The 15117-nt window shown below is 41.8% G+C and overlaps 1 long non-coding RNA gene across 1 annotated transcript; it reads right to left on the bottom strand.

Annotated features, from left to right (window-relative positions):
* Nucleotides 1–5063: 5063 nt before the first annotated feature.
* Nucleotides 5064–14521, bottom strand: LOC127516531 (uncharacterized). Its single transcript, XR_007931009.1, has 3 exons — nucleotides 13693–14521; nucleotides 13213–13276; nucleotides 5064–5675 (listed from the first exon to the last, which is right to left on the bottom strand). It is a non-coding gene; the product is annotated as an uncharacterized LOC127516531 (long non-coding RNA).
* Between the last annotated feature and the right edge of the window lie 596 nt (nucleotides 14522–15117).

The following is a 15117-nucleotide window of genomic DNA, read 5'->3' as shown; positions in this document are numbered from 1 at the left end:
TTTAAGATTTTGGCCTATTTTTGCTTCCATGTCTTCTTTTACTCTAATGGAAAGGAAACTTCTAAAATACACATATAGATGGTGTTTGTTTTAAGCCTACTACCGTCCGTCTGTGTGCATCTGTAGATTTCTTCTAAATTAACCAAAACAAGCTAATCTGCATATTTAAACACATCAAGAGTCTATTCCCCTGAAATGTTACAAGTAGGCCTACATAATACAGTATCTCACAGAAGTGAGTACACCCCTCACATTTTTGTAAACATTTTATTATATCTTTTCATGTGACAACACTGAAGAAATGACACTTTGCTACAATGTAAAGTATTGAGTGTACAGCTTGTATAACAGTGTAAATTTGCTGTCCCCTCAAAATAACTCAACACACAGCCATTAATGTCTAAACCGCTGGCCACAAAAGTGAGTACACCCCTAAATAAAAATGCCCAAATTGGGCCCAATTAGCCATTTTCTCTCCCCGGTGTCATGTGACTCGTTAGTGTTACAAGGTCTCAGATGTGAATGGGGAGCAGGTGTGTTAAATTTGGTGTTATCGCTCTCACTCTCTCATACTGCTTACTGGAAGTTCAACATGGCACCTCATGGCAAAGAACTCTCTGAGGATCTGAAAAAAATGAATTGTTGCTCTACATAAAGATGGCGTAGGCTATACTGAGCTGCAGCACGGTGGCCAAGACCATACAGTGGTTTAACAGGACAGGTTCCACTCAGAACAGGCCTCGCCATGGTCGACCAAAGAAGCTGAGTGCACGTGTTCAGCGTCATATCTAGAGGTTGTGTTTGGGAAATAGACGTATGAGGGTTGCCAGCATTGCTGCAGAGGTTGAAGGGGTGGGGGGTCAGCCTGTCAGTGCTCAGACCATACGCCGCACACTGCATCAAATTAGTCTGCATGGCTGTCATCCCAGAAGGAAGCCTCTTCTAAAGATGATGCACAAGAAAGCCCGCAAACAGTTTGCTGAAGACAAGCAGACTAAGGACATGGATTACTGGAACCATGTCCTGTGGTCTGATGAGACCAAAATAAACGTATTTGTTTCAAATGGTGTCAAGCGTGTGGCGGCAATCAGGTGAGGAGTACAAAGACAAGTGTGTTTTGCCTACAGTCAAGCATGGTGGTGGGAGTGTCATGGTCTGGGGCTGCATGAGTGCTGCCGGCACTGGGGAACTACAGTTCATTGAGGGAACCATGAATGCCAACATGTACTGTGACATACTGAAGCAGAGCATGATCCCCTCCCTTCAGAGACTGGGCCGTAGGGCAGTATTCCAACATGATAACGACCCCAAACACACCTCCAAGATGACCACTGCCTTGCTAAAGAAGCTGAGGGTACCTAAATCTTGTTTTTGGCCAACCAGCATAATTAAAAATATAATATTAGTAAAATAATACAGTAATAATAATATTTGTCCACTTCTTTATGATAGAAATGCTACAGCCACTGTAATTTCTTCAACAAGTATATGTGGACATCAAAACATGGAAACTCAGAGCGAGGGTTTAAACTTTTATTGATGTATTCTCCTGTGTAAGCGTAGATTTAAGAATGATAGCATTATGCATGCTGTATTATGATTTTTAAATGGTTTTAATAAACTGTGCATCCTTAGAAAACTGTCTAATAATGCGGTTCATGGATTCGCATCTGTGGAATGCTCCACTTCCGGTATTGACAGACCTACAGATATCTTTACCATGGTTCAAAACGCAATGCATAGCACATTAAAATAATTGAAATTATAATATGACGCCTATCAAATCAGGCAAATGCGTTGCTGGGGGTCAAATTATTAACGCGGCATTAAATGTATAAATAATCTTGCCCTTAAATAGGCAAAATTTCACATGTTTGTGAACATACATAGGCTACCTGAAAGAAATGCACGGGACTCATCTAGGGCTTTTTTCTTTTTCGCTTCTCATCGCCAGACAGCTGTTGTCTTTTCCCGGGCATAGTTGTCAAAAGATGTCAGCCAGCAGCAAACACGAGGTGAGGTGGGGTGGGGCGCGCATGCGGGAATGAATAGTGTGTTGTGGAGGGAGGGCATCTGAACTCGACAAAGCCAACCTGATATACAGTATTTTTTTTTTATTCAGTAAATATATTTGTTTGACAGGGAAGCTGTGCGCAAACAGGAATATATATTCATTCATAATTTGCAGGTGCATGATGTGTGAATCCTAATGTTCTGTTGATGTTGCCATTTGCGCATTCAAAGCCAAATCCCTGGAAAGAAGGTTGAAGTAATTAAATTACTTTTTTTTTAGACAAAGTAATTAGAAAAGTATTTTAAATACAACATTGATGATGTAATTAGTAATTACTTACTTTTTTGAAGTAACTTACCCCACACTGAGGGCGTGTATGTGGCGGCCTAACAAAGTCGGATGTTTCACCATGAAGGAGAAAGCTGTTGTAACTCAGGCATACAGTGTCCGATCTGCTCCAAACCTCATATGTTTGATAAGAGTCCTGGCCAGACATCTCTATGCCAATATTCAGTTAGTCATAGCGCCACCTGCTGACAACAGGAAATGGCATGCTTTACACAATAATTCACTCCCAGAAACACATTTAAATATGCCATGAAGTACCAAACATACCAGAAACACGTTAAATCATGCAACACTTGGCTAAGTGCTTAAGTATGCAAATAATGCCATGAAACAGGAAGTTGTTGTAACTCAGGCAAACAATGTCCGATCTGCTCCAAACTTAACACGATTGATAATAGTCTTAGCCTGAAGACATCTACATGGCAATATTCAGTAATAGTCAATGTGCCACCTGTTGGCAGCAGGAAGTGTGGCACGTCAAAATGACTTTGCCATATTTCAACTGTATTTGCTTGCTTACATGCATGTCACCCACTATTCACTGTTTTCCTAAGGCCACCGGGTGGTGGTGGCCCCGAGTGCGAGGGCCCTTTCATCGCTGCTTGCAAGCTTTAATTCTAATTGTAATTATTGATTAAAAATAAGACATTTCTCAGGCAGTAAATGTGGATCTTTCAGATGAATTTGAGGAGTGCTAGTCTGGTCTTGGTCTTGTCTTGGTCTCAACCCCCCAAAGTCTTGGTCTTATCTTGGTCTCGACACACACTGGTCTTGGTCTCGACTTGGTCTCAGTTTAGGCGGTCTTGACTACAACACTACCAGCAGCACACCTGCATTCAGCAGAGGTTGTACAGTACTGTGTACAGTAGCTACTCGTCGGATGATCACCAAGCGATTCCTTCAGTGTCTGTCATTATGCCATTATGTTGCTAAGCCATCTGCTTAGACGAAGTGCACATCATTGATCATTACTCGTGCAAAAATATTTCTGCTATTTAGAACACAATTTAAAGAGGAATTATCATGTGCCAAGCAATCCTCACTGTAGTTAAAACATTAAAACACAGCATCCCACAAGAAAAGTGTTCAAAAGCAGCGCATCCACTACAGATAGGCCTATTTATATTTAAATTAATATAAAAATGTTGTAACGTCTGGATAATGATTTCATAATTTTAGAGTCTAAATGTGGAAACTGAAATGTTTAAATAGAAAACAGAGTTTAAAATCATTCTGTATTACTTCTCTCACTCCAGTAAAAGAGTGCGTACGCATGGTCTAGAGCTCCCGTACGGTGCGCACATATTTACGCTTAGTTCTATAAATCCTGATGTGTGCGTGGAAAAATGAGTATGCAAAATACTGTTCACAGAAAGTTTTCAATGAAGAGTTACTCTCATTCTTTTCCACTGGCCAAATAGTATTTTTATTTGTTTTAAACAAATCAAATTTATGCAATTTTGCCTATAAGGTAAACATATATTTTAGGATGTTTATATACATTTCAATGGAAACGGATAGGCCTTATATTTGCATTTTAAATAATTGACTGACTCAACGCGTCACTGACAAAACATTTTAAAAATAAAACATGCATATCTTACTGTTTCCTTCAAAATCTATCCTTCAAATACAAAGGTATTTTTCATAATATTGGGAAGACCACAAAAGGTTTTATCTTTAGGCTACTGTCTGTGCACGAAACAAACCGTCCATACCGGCGTGATGAATACGATCTTCAACTAGATAGAAATGGAATAAATACTTTGACTGTTGCGATCCCAATCGGACTTATGAAAGCTGCCTGAATCATAATCATGCACTGTTCGCTGTTGGCCAAAGGAGAATATGGCCCCCCGACTGAGCCTGGTTTCTCCCTAGGTTTTTTTCTCCATTTAAACACCTGTTTGCCACCTGATGTCACCTCTTGGAGTTTGGGTTCCTTGCCGCCATCACCTTTGGCTTGCTTAGTTGGGGACACTTGACATTTGATATTCAACAATGCTTTGATCTGCCGGCATTGACACCATTGTATGCGAACTGAACTGAGCTGGATGATGACATCACTGTTTACTCCAGTGCTGATATAGATAAATTAACTAAATTAATAGCTATTGATTCTTACAGTGGGTACGGAAAGTATTCGGACCCCCTTAAATTTTTCACTCTTTGTTATATTGCAGCCATTTGCTAAAATCATTTAAGTTCTTTTTTTTTTTTTTCTCATTAATGCACACACAGCACCCCATATTGACAGAAAAACACAGAATTGTTGACATTTTTGCAGATTTATTAAAAAAGAAAAACTGAAATATCACATGATCCTAAGTATTTAGACCTTTTGCTCAGTATTTAATAGAAGCACCCTTTTGATCTAATACAGCCATGAGTCTTTTTGGGAAAGATGCAACAAGTTTTTCACACCTGGATTTGGGGATCCTCTGCCATTCCTCCTTGCAGATCCTCTCCAGTTCTGTCAGGTTGGATGGTAAACGTTGGTGGACAGCCATTTTTAGGTCTCTCCAGAGATGCTCTGGAGAAGGTTTAAGTCAGGGCTCTGGCTGGGCCATTTAAGAACAGTCACGGAGTTGTTGTGAAGCCACTCCTTCATTATTTTAGCTGTGTGCTTAGGGTCATTGTCTTGTTGGAAGGTAAACTTTCGGCCCAGTCTGAGGTCCTGAGCACTCTGGAGAAGGTTTTTGTCCAGGATATCCCTGTACTTGGCCACATTCATCTGTCCCTCGATTGCAACCAGTCATCCTGTCCCTGCAGCTGAAAAACACCCCCACAGCATGATGCTGCCACCACCATGCTTCACTTTTGGGACTGTATTGGACAGGTGATGAGCAGTGCCTGGTTTTCTCCACACATACCGCTTAGAATTAAGGCCAAAAAGTTATATCTTGGTCTCATCAGACCAGAGTCTTATTTTCAATTCAATTCAATTCAATTCACATTTATTTGTATAGCGCTTTTCACAGTACATATCGTTTCAAAGCAGCTTTACAGAGAATGCATGTCAACATTACAATTTGGAGAATGCAGTTAGCTAATAATGTAATAATTTAGGCAATTAATTTACAATCACTGTTAGCAATTTAATTGAAGGTAGAAGCAAAGAGCTCCTGGAAAAATGAATTACATATTAACAATAATTAGGATATATAGAAATTTGCGAATGTGCGTGTTGATCCAGATGTTGCATCTTCTGAAGTCCTCGCAGGAGTTGGCGCGGTCTCTTCAAAAGTGTTGGTCATCTGAGGTCTTCTTAAGAGGCTGGATCCAAACTAAAACTGATGTACTCTCTAGTCACCTGTAAAACGGAAAAGCAAATGGAGAATAATTAGCATAGCTGCTGTTCATAACATTAAGCAAAGATAGTCATGTGCAATTGATCTGATATGAGATGCATTATGTGAATGCTTGGCTAAGGAAGATGTGTCTTTAATCTAGATTTAAACTGGGTGAGTGAGTCTGAGCCCTGAACATTATCAGGAAGGCTATTCCAGAGTTTAGGAGCCAAATGTGAAAACGCTCTCCCTCCTTTAGAGGACTTAGCTATCCTAGGAACAACCAGAAGTCCAGAGTTTTGTGATCTTAAAGAGCGTGAAGGATTGTAGGGCGATAGAAGATCGGTTAAGTACACAGGAGCTAAACCATTTAGAGCCTTGTAGGTCATTAGCAGTACTTTATAATCGATACGGAACTTAATAGGTAACCAGTGTAGAGATGATAAAATTGGTGTTATATGATCATATTTTCTTGACCTGGTAAGAACTCTAGCAGCTGCATTTTGTACTAATTGTAGCTTGTTTATTGAGGAAGCAGGGCAACCAGCTAGTAATGCATTACAGTAATCTAGTCTAGACGTCATGAAAGCATGAACTAACTTTTTTGCATCAGAAACAGATAACATATTTTGTATCTTAGCAATATTTCTGAGATGGAAGAAGGCTGTTTTTGTAACATATGAAATATGATTTTCAAAGGACAAGTTGCTGTCTAATATAACACCCAGGTCTTTAACTGTCGAGGATGGAGTAACAGTACATCCTTCTAAATGCAGATTGTAGTCTGAGAGATTCTGTGTACAGGTTTTTGGCCCAATAAGTAATACTTCAGTCTTATCTGAATTTAATAGAAGAAAATTACTAGTCATCCAATGTTTTACTTCTTTAACACACTCTGTCAGATTGGATAATTTAGAGTTTTCATCTGGTTGTGTATTTCTCACCATCTTTAGCAAACTCCATGCGGGCTTTCATGTGTCTTGCAATGAGGAGAGGCTTCCGTCGGGCCACTCTGCCATAAAGCCCCGACTGGTGGAGGGCTGCAGTGATGGTTGGCTTTCTACAATTTTCTCCCATCTCCCGACTGCATCTCTGGAGCTCAGCCACAGTGATCTTTGGGTTCTTCTTTACCTCTCTCACCAAGGCTCTTCTCCCCCGATAGCTCAGTTTGGCCGGACGGCCAGCTCTAGGAAGGGTTCTGGTCATCCCAAACGTCTTCCATTTAAGAATTATGGAGGCCACTGTGCTCTTAGGAACCTTAAGTGCAGCAGAAATTTTTTTTTGTAACCTTGGCCAGATCTGTGCCTTGCCACAATTCTGTCTCTGAGCTCTTCAGGCAGTTCCTTTGACCTCATGATTCTCATTTGCTCTGACATGCACTGTGAGCTGTAAGGTCTTATATAGACAGGTGTGTGGCTTTCCTAATCAAGTCCAATCAGTATAATCAAACACAGCTGGACTCAAATGAAGGTGTAGAACCATCTCAAGGATGATCAGAAGACATGGACAGCACCTGAGTTAAATATCTGAGTGTCACAGCAAAGGGTCTGAATACTTAGGACCATGTGATATTTCAGCTTTTCTTTTTTAATAAATCTGCAAAAATGTCAACAATTCTGTGTTTTTCTGCCAATATGGGGTGCTGTGTGTACATTAATGAGGAAAAAAAATTAACTTAAATGATTTTAGCAAATGGCTGCAATATAACGGAGAGTGAAAAATTTAAGGGGGTCTGAATACTTTCCGTACCCACTGTACAACGGAATTAATCAATACTGAATTTACTTAAGCTGGACAATGACACCATTTCCTTTAAGAGCTGCTATGCAGCCAAAAGTATATACCAGTTATCACTGTAAAAGCTGCTTTGACACAATCTGCATTGTAAAAAGCGCTATATAAATAAAGGTGACTTGAAACCAACAGCACAACTGTGTTCAGCAGAGGTTGTACAGTACTGTGTACATCTATTCTTTGGACGATCACCGAGCGATTCCTTCAGTGTTTGTCATTATGCCATTATGTTGCTAAGCTATCTAATTCATTATAGTCCTTCACGTCTATTGCGATCTCAGAATTCAGGCCAGCTGATAATACCTAGAATATCAAAATCAACCGCAGGCGGTAGATTCTTCTCCTATTTGGCACTTAAACTCTGGAACAATCTTCCTAGCATTGTTCGGGAAGCAGACACACTCTGTCAGTTTAAATCTAGACTAAAAACGCATTTCTTTAACCTGGCATACACATAACACATTACCAATTTATATTTTCAAATCTGTTAAAGGATTATTAGGCTGCATAAATTAGGTCAGCCGGAACCGGGAACACTTCCTAAAACGCCTGATGTACTCGTTACATCAGAAGAAGAATGGCATCTACGCTAATATTAGTCTTTCTGGTTATCCCGAGGTTCACTGTAGTCAACTGGATCCGGGCCGTATCCAGGTGAGACCAAGGACCTGCACCTTGACACAACCACAACGCAGCCCTGAAGTATCAGCAGAGATTGAGTCAACTAGATCATCCACTGTGAGGGCCTCATCGACACGACAGCCACGACACAGTTCCTCAACAACCGTCCATACCGCTGTGATGAATACGATCCTCAATTGGATGGAACTGGAATAAATACTTTGAATGTTGCGATCCTGTTGGACTTATGATAGCTACCTGAATCGTAACAAAGCACTGTTGGCCAGAGGAGAACTGGCGCCCCGACTAAGCCTGGTTTCTCCCAAGGTTTTTTTTCCATTTAAACACCTATTTGCCACTTGTCTGCCACCTGATGTCACCTGATGGAGTTTGGGTTCCTTGCCGCTGTCGCCTTTGGCTTGCTTAGTTGGGGACACTTGACATTTGACATTCAACAGTGCTTTGATCTGCCTGCATTGACACTATTCTTTTAAGAGCTGATGTGCAGCCAAATAATGTACCAGTTATCAATGTAAAGCTGCTTTGACACAATCTACATTGTAAAAAGCGCTATATAAATAAAGGTGACTTGACTATCTGCTTAGACCAGGGGTGTCCAATCCTGCTCCTAGAGGGCCACTGTCCTGCAGAGCTTAGCTCCAACCCCAATTAAACACACCTGAACCAGCTAATCAAGGTCTCACTAGGCATACTAGAAACATCCAGGCAGGTGTTTTAAGGCAAGTTGAAGCTAAACTCTGCAGGGCAGTAACCCTCCAGGACCGAGTTTGGACACCCCTGGCTTAGACGAAGTGAAGTCATTGATCATTATTCGCACAAAAATATTTTCTGTGTCTGCTATTGAGCTCTACATGAGTTCTGCTATTTAGAACACAATTTAAAGCGGAATTATCATGCACCAAGCAATCCTCGCTGTAGCTAAAACATTTAAACACAGCATGCCAGTAAGGAGAGTGGCACATTTTTAATCTAAATGTGGAAATTGAAATGTTCAAATGGAAAACAGAATTTAAAATCATTCTGTTTACTTCATTACTTCGCTCACTCCAGTAAAAGAGTGCATACGCATGGTCTAGAGCTCCCGTACAGTGTGCACATATTTACGCTAAGTTTATTTTTTTATAAATCCTAATATGTGCGTGGAAAATTGAGTACGCACATTTCAGTGCCTTTTTTGTGTACAAAACATTTATACATCAAGCCCCTGGTGCTGTTGTGCATTTTATGTGCTCTCGCTTTTAGAGCAGTTCGCAGTCACCAAATAGCCCTCATTTAAGCCAAGTGATTGTTTTGATCTACTGCTGATGAATAATAAATATTCTGTTTAATTTATGGTTTATAGCATGGAGCGGTAATATTTTCTCCCTTCTACCATGCGCTCTCTGTTCTCTGCGGTGTCTCCTGCTAGCAGCAACAATTGCAGCCATGTCGCAAAATGGGTTAAGAGATGCTTTTTTTAGGTGTGAAATAATGGCGCAAATACCAGTAAATTGACTAGCGGAAACATTAGTAAATCACGTTGCGTGATTCATTTAAATACTCTTCTCCCATAAATTTTGCATCTGAAAAGGAAACTCCTACAAATACATATGCAATAAGGTCAGCCTCAAAAACAACACAGTCCACCCCTTTTCAGCACTAATTTTGCACTGCTTGTCTTTAGTAAATCCCGACAGTAGTTTTTTAATGCCAAAAGAGGGTTTGCGCTGGCGCAAGCTGTTAGTAAATCTGTCCCTGTCACGTATAGTTTTGGGTTTTGTTTTCATGTTCATGTTTTCATGTCTTTTATTTTGTAGTTTCTTTCATGTTGCTTGTTTGTGCCATGCTTCCCTTGCTCCTCATGTTCTCCCTTAGTCTATGTGTCATGTTCTGATTGGTTGTTTATGGTCATTGGTTCTCATGATCCTTGTGTCACTTGCTCATTGGTTGCCATAGTCATGTGTTCTCTTTGTTCTTGTATTTAAAGCCATTGTCTTCCCTATGTTACTTTGTTGTGTATTGTTAATGTAACCCTGCTGTCGGCGAGTGTGATTGTCAAGTCTGTTCTTTGCCAAGTCAAGTCTGTTTAAGTCAAGTCTGCTCATCAAGTCTGTTTATGTTCAAGTCTAATGGTTGCTTTGTTTGTTTGCTCACTTTACTTCAATAAACTGCACTTGGGTTCATCAAACTCGCCTTCAGTCTGGACTAATCGTTACAGAATACACGACCCACAAAAATGAACCCAGCAGTTTCTCTGCTTTTGTGTCTCCGCCAAGGCGACCGGGCTATAGAGAATTATGTAGAGGAGTTTTGTGGACTTTGTGATTTAGTGGGATTTAATGATGTAGCCCTCAAAGGCATTTTTCGTTTTGGGTTAAATGAACGATTCGTTCCCAATTGCCTGGAGGGAAAATACACTGGTCCCTTGAGGATTATATTGATTATGCCTTCCTGCTCAGTGGTTCATCATTTACTGTGGGTCTTGCAGATGTGGAGCCCCGCAATCCTACAACATCCACCATACCAGAGTGTCTCCACACCCCATCTGTCATGTCAGGAGTTGTTCATGCCACACCAGGGCCTGCTCACGCCATGCCTGCCACGCCAGGGCCTGCTCACGCCATGCCTGCCACGCCAGGGCCTGTTCACGCCTTGCCTGTCACACCATGTCCTGTTCACAACATGGCCTCCACATCAGAGACTTTTCTATAAAATAGCTGCCACTCCAGAGTCTCACCCCAAGATGGCTGCCATTCCAGAGTCTCGTGGCAAGATGGCCGCCATACCAGGGTCTCGTCTCAAGATGGCCGCCATACCAGAGTCTCCAGAGGATGCAGCGCTGACCATTATGGCCACGGCTATTTTATGTGTGTGGGCTGCTCACACATCAGCTCCAGCCCCTGACCATCATCCAGAGGAGACTCCAGCCCCTGACCAGCGTCCAGAGGGGACTCCAGCCCCTGACCAACGGCCAGAGATGGCTGCCACACCTGTGCCTCGTCAAGCCATGGCTGCCATGCCTGAACCTGTTCACGCCACAGCTGCCACGCCAGAGCATCCTCACGCCACGGCTGCCACGCCAGAGCTTCGTCACGCCACGGCTGCCACGCCTGAGCCTCGTCACGCCACGGCTGCCACGCCTGAGCCTCGTCACGCCACGGCTGCCACGCCTGAGCCTCGTCACACCACGGCTACCACGCCAGAGCCTCTCCATGCCACGGCTGCCACGCCAGAGCCTCTCCATGCCACGGCTGCCACGCCAGACCCCCCCTCATGTCTGCCCAACTTTCCCCTAAAGATTTTTTTGGGGGGGACTATGGGTACCAAGCTCCAGCGAATGCGGAGCTTGGCTCACCACTACTCCATGGCCTAGGCCCACCGTTGCTCCATGATCCAGGCCCACCACTGCTCCAAAGTCCATGTCTGCCCATGCTCCACGGACCAGGTCCTCCAGTGCACCGGGACCCCATGCTCCACGGCCCAGGTCCACCCACGCTCCACGGCTTAGGTCCACTCACGCTCCACGGCCCTGGTCCACCTCTGATCCTTGACCCGGGCCCGGCATTGCCATGTCCTGTCCCCCTGCACGGGCCTGGCCCTCCATCCCTCCCCCAAGACCGCCTCCGCTCCACCACCCTCCACCAATTTTTGTATAATTTTGGTTTTGTTGGGCGTCAGGAGCCGCCCTTAGAGGGGGGGATCTGTCACATATAGTTTTGGGTTTTGTTTTCATGTTCATGTTTTCATGTCTTTTATTTTGTAGTTTGTTTCATGTTGCTTGTTTGTGCCATGCTTCCCTTGCTCCTCATGTTCTCCCTTAGTCTATGTATCATGTTCTGATTGGTTGTTTATGGTCATGTGGTTTTCAGTTCTGTTCTGTCATTGGTTCTCATGTTCCTTGTGTCACTTGCTCATTGGTTGCCATAGTCATGTGTTCTCTTTGTTCTTGTATTTAAAGCCATTGTCTTCCCCATGTTACTTTGTTGTGTATTGTTAATGTAACCCTGCTGTCGGCGAGTGTGATTGTCAAGTCTGTTCTTTGCCAAGTCAAGTCTGTTCAAGTCAAGTCTGCTCATCAAGTCTGTTTATGTTCAAGTCTAATGGTTGCTTTGTTTGTTTGCTCACTTTACTTCAATAAACTGCACTTGGGTTCATCAAACTCGCCTTCAGTCTGGACTAATCGTTACAATCCCCTGTGGTGTAGTGTTATATACATATATGGTGTAATTGCATATTGACTCCACTAGAGGGCCACCTTGGTTTTACTGCTGGGATTACCGGGAGTGTAGAGTGAGTGATTCACAAGCACAAGCTGGTGAGCAGCATGAGCTGCTAGTGTGTGTTCAGTAATAAGTATGTGGTTTTGAGACGTACCTCTCCATGTGTGTAGTTTATCAAATACACTACACTAGAAGGAATACTACATGGTGTCAGAAGAGAGTCGTTTCATGAACTCGAACCTGCATTTGACAGCACTGAGACGCGTCGGCGCATCGTGACTTTAGTGAGTCTGCCATAGTGAAAAATAAACATAGATCAGTTCAGACTACCACCTCTATTAGTCCTGACGGGAAATACAGGCGAAAACTGGAGGAGATGGATTCAACGGTTCAACATTTACTTGAGTGCTACAGGATCAGATTCAAAAAGTGAGAATGTAAAAATTTTACTCCATGCTTTAGGAGAGGAGACCTTAGAAGTGTACAATTCACTGTCTATTGAGCCAGATGGGGGGAATGAAACAATGCAAGATATTGTAACTGCACTGGAGAAGTATTGCTTACCGAGAAAGAATGTTGTTTTTCAAGTTCTGGGCTTACCCCATGCCTGATTAAATAAATACTGTGAGTTTGGCTCAACGGAATCTGACATGATAAGAGACAAGATCGTGTTCAGTATCAGTGATCAGTGTTTAAAAGAGAGGCTCTTAAGAGAAATAAACCTGACCCTTGAAAAAACATTTGTAGAGCAGCAGAGGCAGCAAAAACACAGATTCAAGCAATGGGAGAGCAGAATAAAACTGTTCACGCCATTGAAAATAAGACAAAAGACTCAAAACAGAACAAGAGATATGAAACAACATTATCTCAATTGCAAAAGGCAAATATAGACTCATTCACCTGCAAAAAATGTGGAAAATCTCACCTTCCATGACAGTGTCCAGCCTTTGGAGCTACATGTCATAATCATTTCGCCTTAATGTGCATGTCTGAAAAACAAGACACTCAGCCTAAACACAAAAGAAATGTCACTGTTGATTCATTATTCATTGGGACAGAAGAACTAAAAGACAACCCCAGCTCTGTACAGAAAGCATGGTACACAGACTTAGACATTGGAAATGTGACATTGAAGTTTAAATTGGACTCGGGGGCAGAAGCCAATATTATACCTCTCGACATTTATCAGTCTCTGTACAAAACAGTGTTGTTGCAACCGACTTCGACTATGCTGGTGGCGTATGGTGGAACGAAATTAAAAGCTGCAGTGTGTCACATCCAAAGTGCAAGTTTGTTTACCCTTTTACATCACCAGACACTCGTCCATTCCAATACTTGGTAAGGAAGCATGTGAACAGATGCAACTGCTGAAAAGATTTGAGACTGTTGTAATCAAGCATCCTACCTCCAAAAAGGAGCTGATAGCACAAAATCCAACAGTTTTTGAAGGACTCTGTCAGTTTCCGGGTGAACATCATAAACATGTCGATCCGAAAGCAATCCTGGTCATACATGGCTGTAGAAAGATTCCCTTAGCAGTGCTGGGCAAACTGAAGGACACACTGGATCAGCTGTTGCAAGCAGATGTTATAACACCAGTCACCCAGCCCACTCCATGGGTTAACAGCCTTGTCATCACTGAAAAAAAGAATGGGTCATTACGAGTATGCCTGGATCCTCGTGACCTAAATAAAGCTGCTCTTCGCCAACACTTCTCAATCCCAACAATCGAAGATGTACTGTGTAAGCTTGCTGGAAAAAAAAAAATTTCTCCATCTTCGATGAAATGGATGGCTATTGGCAAATCAAACTTGACGCAGACTCCTCCCTGCTATGCACATTCAACACACCATGTGGTAGATACAGATTCAAACGTCTGCCAGTTGGTGTCAAGTCTGCTAGTGAAGTTTTCCAGCAGTACAATAATGAAGTGTTCGGTGACATAGAAGGTTGCTGATAACATGATTGTCGCATCTGCCACAGAACAAGAACATGACGTCATTTAGGCTAAAATTACGGAGCAGAGATGGTTACAAGTCTTTTATCTGGAGTCTGAGTCAAGCCTGGAGTCTTTTGTCACGAGTCCAAGTAGAGTCTCGAGTCATTAAGAAAAAAAAAAAAAAAAATCTCATACTCAAATCTTATTTTTTATCCTAGTTGTATTATATAGACAAAATAATATGATCTTTCTATCACCTGTTTTGTTTGTAATAAAGGTCCTAAGATAATGTACATCCAGCTTGTTACTTTATAATCCATTACAATGTACAAAACAATTTTCCTGGCAACACCAGTAGTCATTTTCTATACAGTCGCTAAGTGGACGCAAGATGGCGCCAGTGAGTCACAGTTTGTTATACAGTAATTTTTTTTTATACAGCTTCGTTGTTATTGACGACAGTCATTATCAGAAAATATCAAACCTCCTTGTTTAAGTCAGTAAAAAACTACTCATGCTGATTGCGGTATGTTAAAATATGAACTTTAAGTAATAAATGAATTAACCTCTCTTTTTATCTCTCTCTTTTGGACACACATTAAGAAAGAGAAAAGCTGCACTACGAAAAAAATGATAAAATAAAGCACTAGATTTAAAGGTTAGATTTTTATTTATTTATTTTTGTTTATTTATTTATTCATATTTTAACAGGCTGGCAATCCAAATAAGCCATGCAGTTACAGCACAGTATAATAGCTAGCTGTGGGAGTTAAAGTGACTAACCTTTGTGGATGCGATGTTCAAAATTTGATGTTGTTGTTCCGGTGTCTTTAATTGTTTTTCCGCATTCTCTGCATCTAGCCGATCTGACATCTTAATAAACCAAAAAGA

This window comes from Ctenopharyngodon idella, chromosome 7 (assembly GCF_019924925.1).
Source record: "Ctenopharyngodon idella isolate HZGC_01 chromosome 7, HZGC01, whole genome shotgun sequence".
NCBI lineage: Eukaryota > Metazoa > Chordata > Actinopteri > Cypriniformes > Xenocyprididae > Ctenopharyngodon > Ctenopharyngodon idella.
This window is presented reverse-complemented; position numbering and strand designations above follow the sequence as displayed.